The 12,529-nt window shown below is 46.1% G+C and overlaps 1 non-coding gene across 1 annotated transcript; it reads right to left on the bottom strand.

Annotated features, from left to right (window-relative positions):
* Nucleotides 1–8,930: 8,930 nt before the first annotated feature.
* TRNAI-GAU lies at nucleotides 8,931–9,004 on the bottom strand. Its single transcript has one exon. It is a non-coding gene; the product is annotated as a tRNA-Ile (tRNA).
* Nucleotides 9,005–12,529: the final 3,525 nt, after the last annotated feature.

Genomic DNA, 12,529 nt, shown 5'->3' with positions numbered 1-12,529 from the left:
ATCCTCTCCTTCTCTTGGTTTAGAAGTTATGCACTCTATATTTTTCAGTTTTTGCAGTTAAAATTTTACCATACTTAACAAAAAACTCTAAAGTTAATTTTCCAACTTTCCTCCTGAATAGTAAAAGTTCACTTGAACACTCTCAACAATGCTTACCCAAATTGGATTTTACCTTTTGTGATCCAGTATTTCAGTTGTCTTCTTTTTAGCCCCACGATTAGGAGTTATGAATATTATACAATTAGTTTTTGTTTAGATTTACATACACATTTCCAAATTTTTTTGCTCACCATTCCTCCTTGCTTCCCAGACCTTTGTTCTGAGGTCAGTCTTTTCTTCTTGAAGTATTTTAGAAGTTCTTTTAGTAAAGATCTGTAGGTAGTAACTGCCCTCAAATTTTATCTGAAAATGCCCTTCTTTTATCTAATCTTTGAAATGTAATTTTGCTGCATACACAATCCTAGGTTAGGAGCTATTTTGCATCTGCAGCCTTCTGTTGTTGAGAAATCTGTTATTTAATGTTAATCCTTTGTAGATGTTCTCTCATTGCTTTCTGGCTAATTTTAGTCATCTATTTACATTCTGTGTTCTTAATATCACTACAATGTACTTGGGTGTGGATTTTGTTGTATTATCTGGCTTGGTGTTTGTTGTGCTTCTTGTATCAGTGGATTTATATCTTTCATCAGTTCTCAGTCATTATTTCTTTCAATATTGTCTCTTCTCTATTTTGTCAGTTCTTTTCTTCTGAGACTTTGATGGGACATATGCTAGACTTTTTAATTCTATTTTTCACATCTTTTTACTTCTTTATATTTTCCATCTCCTTGTATCTTTGTGCTGCGATCTTTGTGATTTCTTTTGATTCATCTTCCAGTTCCCTAGTTTTCTCTTCCGTCATGTTGAATCTACTATTTAGCTATCTACTGAGCTTTTATTATCTGTGGTAATATTTTTCATATGTAAGTTATATTTGGCTATTGTTCAAACCATTATTTATTTTTTATTATATTTTTATTTCTCTAAACATGTCATGTATTATTATTTATATTTTAAATCTAATAGTCATATTATCTGAAGCACTTGGGATCCCTATCTTGCTTCTGACGACTCTTTCATGGTGTCTGTTTCTTTGAGGGTTTCTGTACTCATATTTGATTGATCTTAAACTGTGGAAATCCTGAGGTCCTAAATTGGGGATGCTTTCTTCCAGGGAGGTTTTGTGTTTGCTTCTGCTAGGGATGGAAGATATGTCTAATTTAGACACTCAGGAGTCCCGATTGATGTGGGGGTCAGGGACACACAGAGTCAGTCTTTGCCTTGTGGAGATGCTGATGATTAATCATGGGACCCCTTAGAGCCCCAACACATATAAACTGTGTTATGTTAATTCTACCTCCAGTGTACCTTGTCTAAGAATGAGTTTCTCTGCTGAAGGCCTCATTCAGGCCCACATGACCTGTCACTGGGATTATTTTAATGGCTTCCTCACTGCCTCTCTGCCTTGATATTCCCCCCTTCAAACAACTCTGTATCCAGGCTAGTTAATCTTTCTAGAGAACAAGTCTGACTTTTATAGTGTGAATCCCTTAGGTTTGTGCAGCTTGACACCTATTTGAAAATACTGCTACTAGGTTGTCTCTCTTATGCCTCATGGATCCTTTGTGAGAAGCAGTTGATTGCTTTTCTGCTCAGTGGCTCCCTCTCATCTTCGGAGTAAATCCAAACTCCCCAGTCCTGCTATTAAGTTCTTCTTTTATTACCTCTATTCTATCTTTAAAGCCTTATCACCTGCTTATCTTTCATGCATCCTATAGTCCAGCTGACTTGCACTTCTCAAATCTCTCCTTTTCCTTCCTCACATTGGTCCCCCTGGTGAGAATGTCCTGTCATCACTTTTCCCCTGACATTAACTTTCCTTCAAAGCCTGGCTCAAATACTGACTCTTCTAACACACCTTTCATTGGCCTCCTCAGCCAAACATGCTGTGCCTCTTCTGTGCATTGAGCAGTGTGTGTGTGTATATATACGTATATGTATATATATACATACACTCACACACACGCATATACAGGCATATACACACCTATCCTTATTTAAGTGCTTTATCTTAGAGTTCCTTTTCTTCTTTCCTTTCTCCTTTCTATGATGCAGAAGCTGCTTTTTGAGGTCAGGTTCTGTTTCATCTCTGCTTTCTGTTCTCTGTTTTTTCCCTTCCAACCTTAACTTTAATAATTTTTCAACATAAAGATGGAATGCATTTACAGACTCCTACGTATTTTGAAGGAAGCAGAGTGGAGATGTGCCTGAGAAGACTGCAGGCATCAGAACCCCGTCATTCCACCTAGGGTCTCCCAGGAGGATTCCAGATGGAGGGTTGGCCTGAAAGTGGGTATACTCAGTAGACAATTTCAGGAGACTTAATTCTGAAGAGCCAAAAAACTAAAAAGGCTTTCCACTGATTTGTGTTTCACATGGAAAAGAGAAAAACAAACCCAAACAAACCAGAGACACAATCTTGAGTGAATGACCGGGAGCCTGGGGCTTGTGGTGGTGTCCAAGTTAGAGGGCATCAGAACAAAGTGGGGGTGGCAGTGGGGGAGGACAGCCCTCACTTCCTCTGGAGGAGGACCGTGCTTACCCTGGAGATGCTCCTCCCTGGTTGGAGGATTCCTGGTGAGTCTCTTTGCTTAGAGAACCTGTCACAGTCACATGATTTGGTGGGTCAGCAATTCCAGTTTTCCTTGTGATATTTGATACTTTGCATATTTTCTTTCTTACCAACAGTTATAACAAGACATCTTGCTTTTCAAAATACATTCCAATGACATTTTCATGTTAGGCTCCACAAACCAAGCTAACAACTGCATTGAAGGATATCCAGCGTGATTACTTAGCTTTGTTTAGGGGTTTTCTAACTACTGCAACATGCAAAGTGACCACATTGTACAACTCCACCTCTATTTGATATGAACTCTATTCACTCATGCAGACAAGTCAAATTCTAAAGTGAATAATGCATAACAGGACCCTGTGCTTTGTTGATACCAAAATATCATTTGTCTGAAAAATAATTGTGTCTTCCTCATGTCCATGCCTTCAGTATTTATCAAAGCCTTGACCCATAGCACGTATTCGACGAATGTTTGTTGAAAAATTCAATGAAGTTATTTAAAAATGATTTTTTAAAGCCCAGTGTGTTCTCTATATTCTTAGTAGTTCTATGGGATACCAAAGAGGCATGGGAGTTTGCAATCAAATCAGGAACAAGAACACGTGATTATAAATTATGTAGAACATAAGTGCTAAAGGAATTTGGAAAGAAAATTCTTTGAGGATCTAGTCAGGGAAGGCTTCTAAGAGGACGTGGCATAAGAGTTGAATAAATGTTGCAAAAAACATTTATTGGAGAGAACCGATTAGGTGAAGGCAAAATAGGTGGGGGCCTTCTAGGCTAAGAAAGGTGTGAGAGAACCACAGGAGGGGTGACCTGTCAGAGCAGTAAAGAGAGAAACCCTGCACCCTCTCCCTCTGCAGGATGCTGCACAGGGAGCCTGATAAATGCAACGAGTTGCAAATGGAGTCTGTCCTGGATGGGCCACTGCATAGAATTTTATCAGCTGCAATATATGTTATATTTGACAAGAAGGATACTCACCATAAAAGCAAATCAGAAGGTTATAATCTAGTTTTAAAATACCCTCAGGAACAGAGGATAATGGGCCACACTGGCAGAGGGTCGCCAGAGGCAAAAGCATAAATTAGAGGCGAAAGGCCTGGAGGAGCAGGACCTCATGTCCTGTGACCCTTGTGGAGCAGATGTTAGGGGGTCTGTGCGGGCAAGTGCCTTCCCCATCAGCAAGGCCTCTGCTGGAATGAAGGCGAGTGAGATTAAAGTAGATTCAAAGAGAACAAACAGACCCACCGGTTCAGTGAGTCTGGAGGTTTGCAAGAAAGCAGGGACACTGCACTACCTGGTATTCATGGCTTTGTATCGTCCCCTTCTGTGTTGAATCAAGGTTGGTCTGTGTTACCAGTAGAATATGATGGTAGTGACAGTGGGTGACTTCTGAGGGAGGTCACAGAAGGCACTGGCACTTTTGTCTCGAACTCTTCCTTTGCTTACTCCAGGGAAAGCCAACTGCCATACTCTGAAGATACTCAAGCAGCTTTGTGGAGAGGCCCAAATGGAGAGGAGGTGAGGCGCCAGGTAGCAGCCAGCATAAACTTGCCAGCCATGAGTGAGTTACCTTGGAAGTGGATCCTCTAGCCCCAGTCAAACCTTCAGATGACTGCAGCCCAAGCTGACATAATGACTGTAACTCATCAGGGGCCTCCAAGTCAGACTTGCCCAACCAAGCTTCCAAATTCCTAACACACAGGAAGGACTGTGAAAGATAATGTAGGATTATTGCTTTAAGCCACCAAGCATCGTAGCAACTGGAACACAAACTTTCTCAAAATGAACAAGCAAAACTTGTCATACACTTGGGTTATTGTTCATTCATGGACAAGAAGTGATGGAAGTCATCTGGGAAGTGTCCTTCACCCTGTGCCTTTCTAATAGGACAGTGCTGGTCAAGGTGATCACTGACATACGAGTGCATGGATTCCTTCCTGGCAGCATTTACCAAACCAGCTGCACGATCTGCTTAGAGAAGGGACAGTGTCTGCACATCCCAAGGCACTCAATACCTAATTGCTGAATGAATGAATCAACAAACAGGGTGAATGTCACCAATTAACAAAAAAAATGAAATTTTCTACAAATTACCTGCCACTCATCTTCCCCCACTTGGAAACAATAGATACTAGACTCGCTGTACCAGTGGCCCAGAAGGAAGATTTAATATTTCTTTTTTCTTTTTCTTTTTTTTTGTGACCGGTAAGGGGATCGCAACCCTTGGCTTGGTGTCTTCCTCACCGTGCTCAGCTGGTGAGCGCACCAGCCATCCCTATATAGGATCCGAACCCGCAGGGGGGAGCACCGCTGCACACCCAGCGCCGCACTCTCCCGAGTGGCTGGTCCCCCGAATGGCTGCTTATGCATGGAGGGTGTTCCACACATCCAGGGTCCAGATGGGAGTGGAATGGTGTGGGGAAGGGGCCCAAGCTTATGCCGACTTCTTGCAGAGGCCAGTTCTACAAACTGAATCAAGAATGTCCTTCATCAGCCTGTCATGAGTACATGGACTCACAAACTATGCCCTGCTGTGGGCCGGGCCCTGTGCCAGGTTCTGGGGATGCAAGGGGAGCAAAAACAGATGTGGCCCCACCCTCGTGGAGCTTACAGTCAAGCTGGGATGACGGACAGCAAATAACCAGAGACGTGTGAAAGTGCAGCCACAAGAGGGGTGACAAAGGGAAGGTACATGGTGCTTGCAGTGGGTATGAAGGGGGCATTTTACCTGGTCAGAGAGGTTGGGGAGACTTTGGTAAAAGCTGAGATTTGAAGGGTAGGCAGGAACGGGGGCAGGGTAAGCAAGCAGAAAAGCCCTGTGCAATGGCAGCAAGGTGCGCCCAAGACTGACAGGGCCATTGGCCATAGCAGCCAGTTCACGGTGGGATCTTCTGCAGAGAGAGGAAAGAAAGACCAGCAAGGGCTCTGCGCTGCCCAAGCGACGGGAAGGAAAGGAGGGAGAAGCGGAAAAGCAGCCAGGACAGGATCAGGTGTCAGAGCCAGGGAAAGATGCTTCCAGAATGAGGAAGAGGCCCGGGGGAATGAATGCTGCTGAGGGATAGGGAAGTTATGGCTGAAGCTGGAGCAGACAAAGATCCCTTCCGAGAGAGGAGGGGACCTAGAGAACAGCTCCCTTTCTTGTCGAGAGCATCATATAAGTAATGACTAAGTATAACCCATGAACTGTGTTAGAGAAACAGGTTGATTCTGATGCTACAAGAATGTTTCCTTTCCTCGCAGAATGTTTCCTCCTGGATAAAAGATTTTGTGCAGATTCTACAGGATGTAAGGAGAACAGACTTTGCTTCTCAAGTGTGGCCTGAGAGAGTCGGTTATAGTGCTGATGCAGAAAATGGCACCTCTTCTAAAGTCCTAAGAATCTAAGTGTAAATAAAACAGGCCCTTGTTCTCAATGCCCCTGCTAACATTTTGTTACTGCTAATTCCATATCAGAGGATTATTTTTTGACTGGCCGCTAGTGCAGAGAGCGCCAGATTTGCAGATGGAGTATCAGAGTTTGCCTCCTGGCTGTGCTATTTACACACTGTTTAAACATGGGCTGGGTACACAACCTAAGTTTCTACCTCTGTAAAATGGGCACAATAATGTGACTCCCTCCTTGATGGTTCATGAGGATGAATAAGATCATGCACTGTGAATGGCACAGCACCACATGCATATATATAGAAAAGAGACCACGAAGCCTTATCACTGACTTATTCACAGCTCCATTGGAAGGAGGTGATCAGATCTTTGAAGAATCACCTTGCTGGGTGGGAGTGCAAAGGATATGGTGCCTGGGTAAGTGGATGAGAGGGGGAGACCACCAGGAGGAAAGGGGCCGTGGTCAATGGAGCAAACTGTCCACTTTGTCCCCTTCTCCAGGACTGGTCACACTGGGCAGCATGCCGCCACCAGCCAGGGCTGGGTGTTCTTTGAGACAGAGGATCCTGCTGAGGTGCTGGGAACTTGCTGGGCCTTTCTGTGGCCTACCAGGGGACAACCTACCGGGCTGCTGGTGGCAGAGACCCTGTCAGCTGTCAGCTGGTCCAAATGCCATTTCGTAGGCAGCCACAGGTCTGTGCCCCATCCATGGGCCAAGCACACTGTTGGGGCTCATTGCAGGACTACTGAACCAATAACCAGTTTCCCCATTTTGAGAGGGAATGCTTGTGTAACTTTCTGCTGTTCGAGCTTGCATGGCACGCCCTGTGCATGGCAGCCTGGCTCCTGGTGGGCAGCTCTGCAGCATTGATTGGCTAGCACTTGTTTTCTGCTCTTGACAAGAGGCGGGGAGTCAGGAAAATGCAGTCTGGGAAGGCAGCCAGACATATGTTGTCCTAGCACAACGCCGGAGCCAATTTTACACACTGCAACTGCAACCTCAAGATTGAACATTGTGAGTTCTTTTTCCCCCCAGATTTACTGATGCTTCCTCCCCAGACTGCACTCTTCTTACTTCTGCAAGATTTGGGTGAATGTACCCTGTGTCTGCCTATGGGAAGTACATATAGGGTTAAAAACCTCCTCGGGAAAAATAAATAAAGTAAGAGAAAAGATAGGCAGCATTTATAAACGTTTCTTTAAGCTTCATGTTCTGAATATTACAGCACTCATCACCCTGGATTGGAAATGATTTTTTGTTGTTGTTGTTTATGTATTACATTTGATTGTGACCTCTTTGAGGCAGGGGCTATCTGTCTCTTACATTTGTATCACATTACTTGGGGAAAAAACAGGTGTTCAGGAATAGATGAATAAATGATTTCTCTTGATATAGGCCAAGCCACGTGCCATTGACAAGTGGTAGTTGACAGAACTGGAACATTTGTTTCTGATTGTGGTATGCCTGCCTTACTGACCCGGCCACTGAACAGCAACTTAGAACACAAGTCTGCGAATTTTTCTATCATGCCAGTAGAAACATCCCTGTTAGAACCCTCACCAATGCATGTGCTAGGCTGGGTATCTGATGTCTTCATCCTTTGTGTTTCACTAATTCCCAGTATATTTGTACAAAAGAGGACAATTGCCTCGGCGCTGCCCTGCAGTGGAAACATGTTAGAACTTCTGTGCAGAGGAAGCGTGTTCCAAGGCAGTGATGGATGCACAGCAGTGTTTTCAAGGACCCCCATTTCTTTCCTGCACCTTCTCTGAGAAGGTAAGTGATGTACCATTGAGGTCTTGTGTCATTGTTTGCTAGGAAGGATTGGTCATCGTGTGCATGATAAGAAAGTGTCTCTGATAAATCTCTGTTGGACATGGGGCATGTTATACAGACTTTTATTTGTAATCTCTGCCTTGATCCTGGTGCTTTTATTGAAAATTGGATAGACAGGGGACATTCTGGGGTGTCTTGGTGCAGCGGAGAGAGAGATGTGCATTTGGAGTCAGAGATGTGGGCAGGACCCTCATGCTCACTAGTTAAGGACCCAGGACACACCACAGAACCTCTCGGAACCTTGGTTTTCTCTCTGTAAAGTCAGAATAGTGCCTATAAGTTTGCTGTGAGAATCAGAACAAAATGGATACTGCTTATGAAAAGTTTTACAAAGCATTGTTTTATTTTTTTGTTCATTAGAAGCAATTTCCGTCTTCTTCTTCCACATCAAGGTGAAATTGAGATGGTAGAGTCTACTTGCCTCCCTCTATTTCCTTTCCCCCTTTCTCTCTGTCTATGGAATCCTGGAAGCCAGCGCTTTCCTCCAGCTCCCCCACTCACTCCAGGCACTATAGCTAATCCTCTTTTTTCCTCTACTTCTATGTAGAGTCTTTGAAAAGTTGCATGCACATCACTACTGTGTGATGAGTATTGCCTAATGTCCTGCTGCCACAATACATAGATACAGTGTATACTCCAATATGTGCTTAAAAAGCAATGATAGAGCCATGGGAGCCAAATTGAAGACTGAACAAGATTTGAAGTCAGATGAATAGTAAGAGACATGCACTTTCAAAACTTCACTTGTGCTTTTACTGGATGGCCATTTGAAGTTGGTTCCTGTTTGTCTGTGTGAAACACGAGAATAGCATTTTAATCTACCCTACCACATAGGCATGTCATGACAGTGTGAATGGAGAGTGTTGAACGCTTTCATGTATGGTTATTTAAAAAATAACTAGAACCAGAGATAGTGTATGTGGATACAGACTGCTTCGGAAAGCTAGAAATAAGCCCTAGAACTAAGTTGGAGGCAGGCTAGTAAAGGATCACATTTTATCTTGGTTTTTTGCCTTTTTTTTTGGCAGCTGACCAGTACAGGGATTGAACCCTGCACCTTGGTGTTATCAGCACCACACTCTAACCAACTGAGCCAACCAGCCAGCCCTAGGATCGTATTTTAATAGCTGGTGACCTATCTGGCCCCAGAGTGATCTCCACTCTGTTTTGTTCTGATGAACAAAATAGAAGCAACAACTGGGAGATTAAAAAATTATGTGAAAAGATAGTAAAATCTATCAGGACAATAGTAACGACAGAGTGAACTATAAATTGACTAGGAGGAAGAAAATTGCAGTGTGCTTATGTTTTTTGAGATGATCACATTCAGGACAGGTGACTGTGACTCTTGGGTCAGTTTTTTTGAGGTGTCTTAAACCTAAAAGTAGAGATGCCTTAGAAATCTCTTTTAGGGCTTTTTTTTTCTTAATGAAGCAGGTGCTCTCAAATTTGTAATCCAATCAGAATCAGGATTCATAAATGTTAGTGATTTCACTTATTATCTAACAGCCCACGGGTGATTGTTCTGATGTGGTCATCAAGGTCTAAACTTGGAAGTCATTTTGCATTTGCACTTCGCTCTGAAATGTCCATGGAAGAAAGTTGCTCTAATAAGTAACGTTCCGGGGCAGGAGATAAATGCACGTGCATCTCGTGAGTGAAGGAAGGAAGCTACCCTCTGACGAGCTTGCATACGTGCTTCCACAGGTTATGTCATGTGACAATTTTATTAAAACTCAGTGGAAATCCTGGAATTACAAAAGTCCTAATGGAGAGTGAATGACCAGGGTCAGAATAGTGTGACATTGTATATTGACAGTTCTTTCTCCCCACATCCAATTAGTCAGAGAATCATCCTGTCTTATCTTGGTTCCTATCCTTTTTTTTTTTTTTAAGATGACCGGTAAGGGGATCTTAACCCTTTTTTTTTTTTTTCTTCCTTTTTGTCTTTTTTACTGCCCAGCAACGGGATCGCAACCCTCGGTGTTGCGCCCGCACCGCGCTCAGCCAGTGAGCGGGAACCGGTCTCCACAAGGGATCCGAACCCTCGGTGGGAGCACCACCGCGCTCCCAAGCGGCACACTCTCCAGTGCGCCACCGGGCCGGCCCTAGGGGGATCTTAACCCTTGACGTGGTGTTGTCAGCACCACGCTCACCCAGTGAGCCAACCGGCCATCCCTATATGGGATCTGAACCTGTGGCCTTGGTGTTATCAGCACCACACTCTCCCGAGTGAGCCACGGGCTGGCTCTTGGTTCCTGTCCTTTGAGGGACAAGGGAATGTATTAGCCAAGACTCACTAGTTCCGTGGAATCAGAATCCCGCTCCCACATATCAAAAGGGAATGTGCTGTCTCCCAGAACTGATCTTGGGAAAGCGCTGGGGTGGAGCTGCAGCCCCGGACTTCCACACCGGCATGACTCTTTTTCTCCCTGTTTGGTTGCCTTCCATGTATGGCTTCGTTCTCTCTGGCTGGTGTCCTTTGAGGCTGGAGTCAGAGCCACAGCCCCATCTTGGCTACTGCATTGGTTTCCTGGGGCTGCTATAACAAATTACCACAAACTGGCTGACTTAAACAATACAAATTCATGGTCTCACAGTTTTGGAGGCTAGAAGTCCGAAATGAGTTCCACTGGACTGAATATCAAGGTGTTGGCAGGGCTGTGCACTCCCACAGGCGCTAGGAGAGAATCATTCCCTGCCTCTTCCAGCTTCTAGTGGCTGCCAGTGTTCCCTGGCTTGTGGCCACGTCACTCCCATGTCTGCGTCCATCATCGCGTAGTCTTGTCTTCAGTGGGTATCAAATCTCTCCCTCTCCCTTCTTATGTGTAACACATACGAGATTGCATTTAGGGCCCACCCGGATAATCCAGGATAATCTCTCCTTCTCTGAATGCTTAATTTCATCATATTTTTTTCCCATGCAAAGTAACACTCAGGTTCCAGAGATTGGGACATGAGCATCTTTTGGGAGGTCAGGTTTTAGTCTACCATGGCTACCACTCTTCAACATCCACGAGTGACTGGAGAAAGAAGAGAAGGCTTTCACCAGCTGCAGCTAGAAAAGTCCTGACTCTGGAGCCGCCCTGTAGCTCACTCGGGACAGTGCTGCGCTGGGAGCACTGAGGCCGCTGGTTCGGATCCTATATGGGGATGGCCGGGTGCGCTCACTGGCTGAGCGTGGTACAGACCACACCTTGCCGAGGGTTGCGATCCCCTTACCGGTAAAAAAAAAAAAAAAAAAAAAAGAAAGAAAAGTCCTGACTCTGACCCTGCTGGGGCCACTGGAGCTCCCTGGACCAGCTGAGGGCAGGGAAGGCCTTGGGAAGGAGTGGGGGTGGGGAGGGGGCTTGTCACTTGGTTGGAGTGGGGGAGGAGGCTACTATTCTCAAAAGAAGGGCAGGTTGGGAGGCTCCTGGGCTAACAAAAGCCACATCTCCGTTAAATGGCATGTGGGGAGACATTGCAACATTAGGGAGTAATGTAAGAAAGTGTATATTTAAACATTAAAATGTTTGCAAACTGCAAGAGCTCTGGGAGCTCAGAGAGCTTGCAAGATGAATGATGATCAAACCCTCACTGGGAAGCAGTAGAAAGTTTTCCCAAAAGGAAGGCAGTAGGTTTATGCCTTTCCCAGATGCTCCTATAGGGCAAGAGGCTCCATCCAGGGCTTAACGCCTGGATGTGTTGTTTTTGTTGTGTCATTTCAGAAAAGAGATACTGTATTTCTATTTTTCACCAGTCTACATACACTTCATTTAACACTTTTTTTCTCCCTCTCTCTCTGCATATGGCACAAATCTGATTTGTTTTGGGTTGTCACGATGGGGAGCTGCTTCAACTTCGGGCTGTGAACTTCGCCAGATCAGATCTGCGAGGAAACGGGTCCCGGAGAGCAGCACGCGGCGCGGAACACAGGCCTCCCCAGCGCACGCGGCGCTGTCGCCTCCGGGTCGCTCCCGGTCAGCGTGCAGGGCAGCGGGTCCCCCGGGGTCGGGAGCTGACCGAAACCAGGCTGGAACCTAGAACAGGGAGACCCTAAGGCAGTGTCCAAGTCACAGAAGTGGGAGGAAGCAAGGTCGGCTGCGTCCTTGCCCTGGCCCGTGAGGCCTGCTTGGAGACCGCTTCGGTTCCAGCGCGCCACAGACGACAGCCGGAGCCACCGCGTCGGCGGACGTTTAAACACCTCTCCCGGGCGCTGGGTGCGTGGGGAGCACGCGGCGAGCCGCAGCGACCGCTGCAAGGTGCGGACGCAGGTGAAGGGTCCCCGGATCGGATCCCGACGTTGAACCCAGAGGTACTTATTGGAGGGGACAAGGTGCATTCCTGGGCGTGGCAGCGACTGGACGCGATGGCCATTTCCCTAGCCAGAAGATGAGAGAGGTTAGACAAGGAGAGGAACTTCCCGGGCCACTTCGCCTGGCACAGCGACCACTGCCTTTTCAGAACCACCGAGTCGGGTTCCGGGGCGCCTCGGGCTCCCTCAGCCATGCGTCCCGCCCTCCTGGCGTCGCGGCCCCGGGTCCCCGCCATTCCCGCCGCCCGATCGCCAGCAGGGGGCGCCCGGAAGCGGCTAAAAGGCGCGGCGGGCGGCGGGCGGCCTCAGTGGCGGAGCGCGACGGCGGCGC

Source organism: Galeopterus variegatus, unplaced genomic scaffold (genome assembly GCF_000696425.1).
Source record: "Galeopterus variegatus unplaced genomic scaffold, G_variegatus-3.0.2 Scaffold1096, whole genome shotgun sequence".
Taxonomy (NCBI): domain Eukaryota; kingdom Metazoa; phylum Chordata; class Mammalia; order Dermoptera; family Cynocephalidae; genus Galeopterus; species Galeopterus variegatus.
This window is presented reverse-complemented; position numbering and strand designations above follow the sequence as displayed.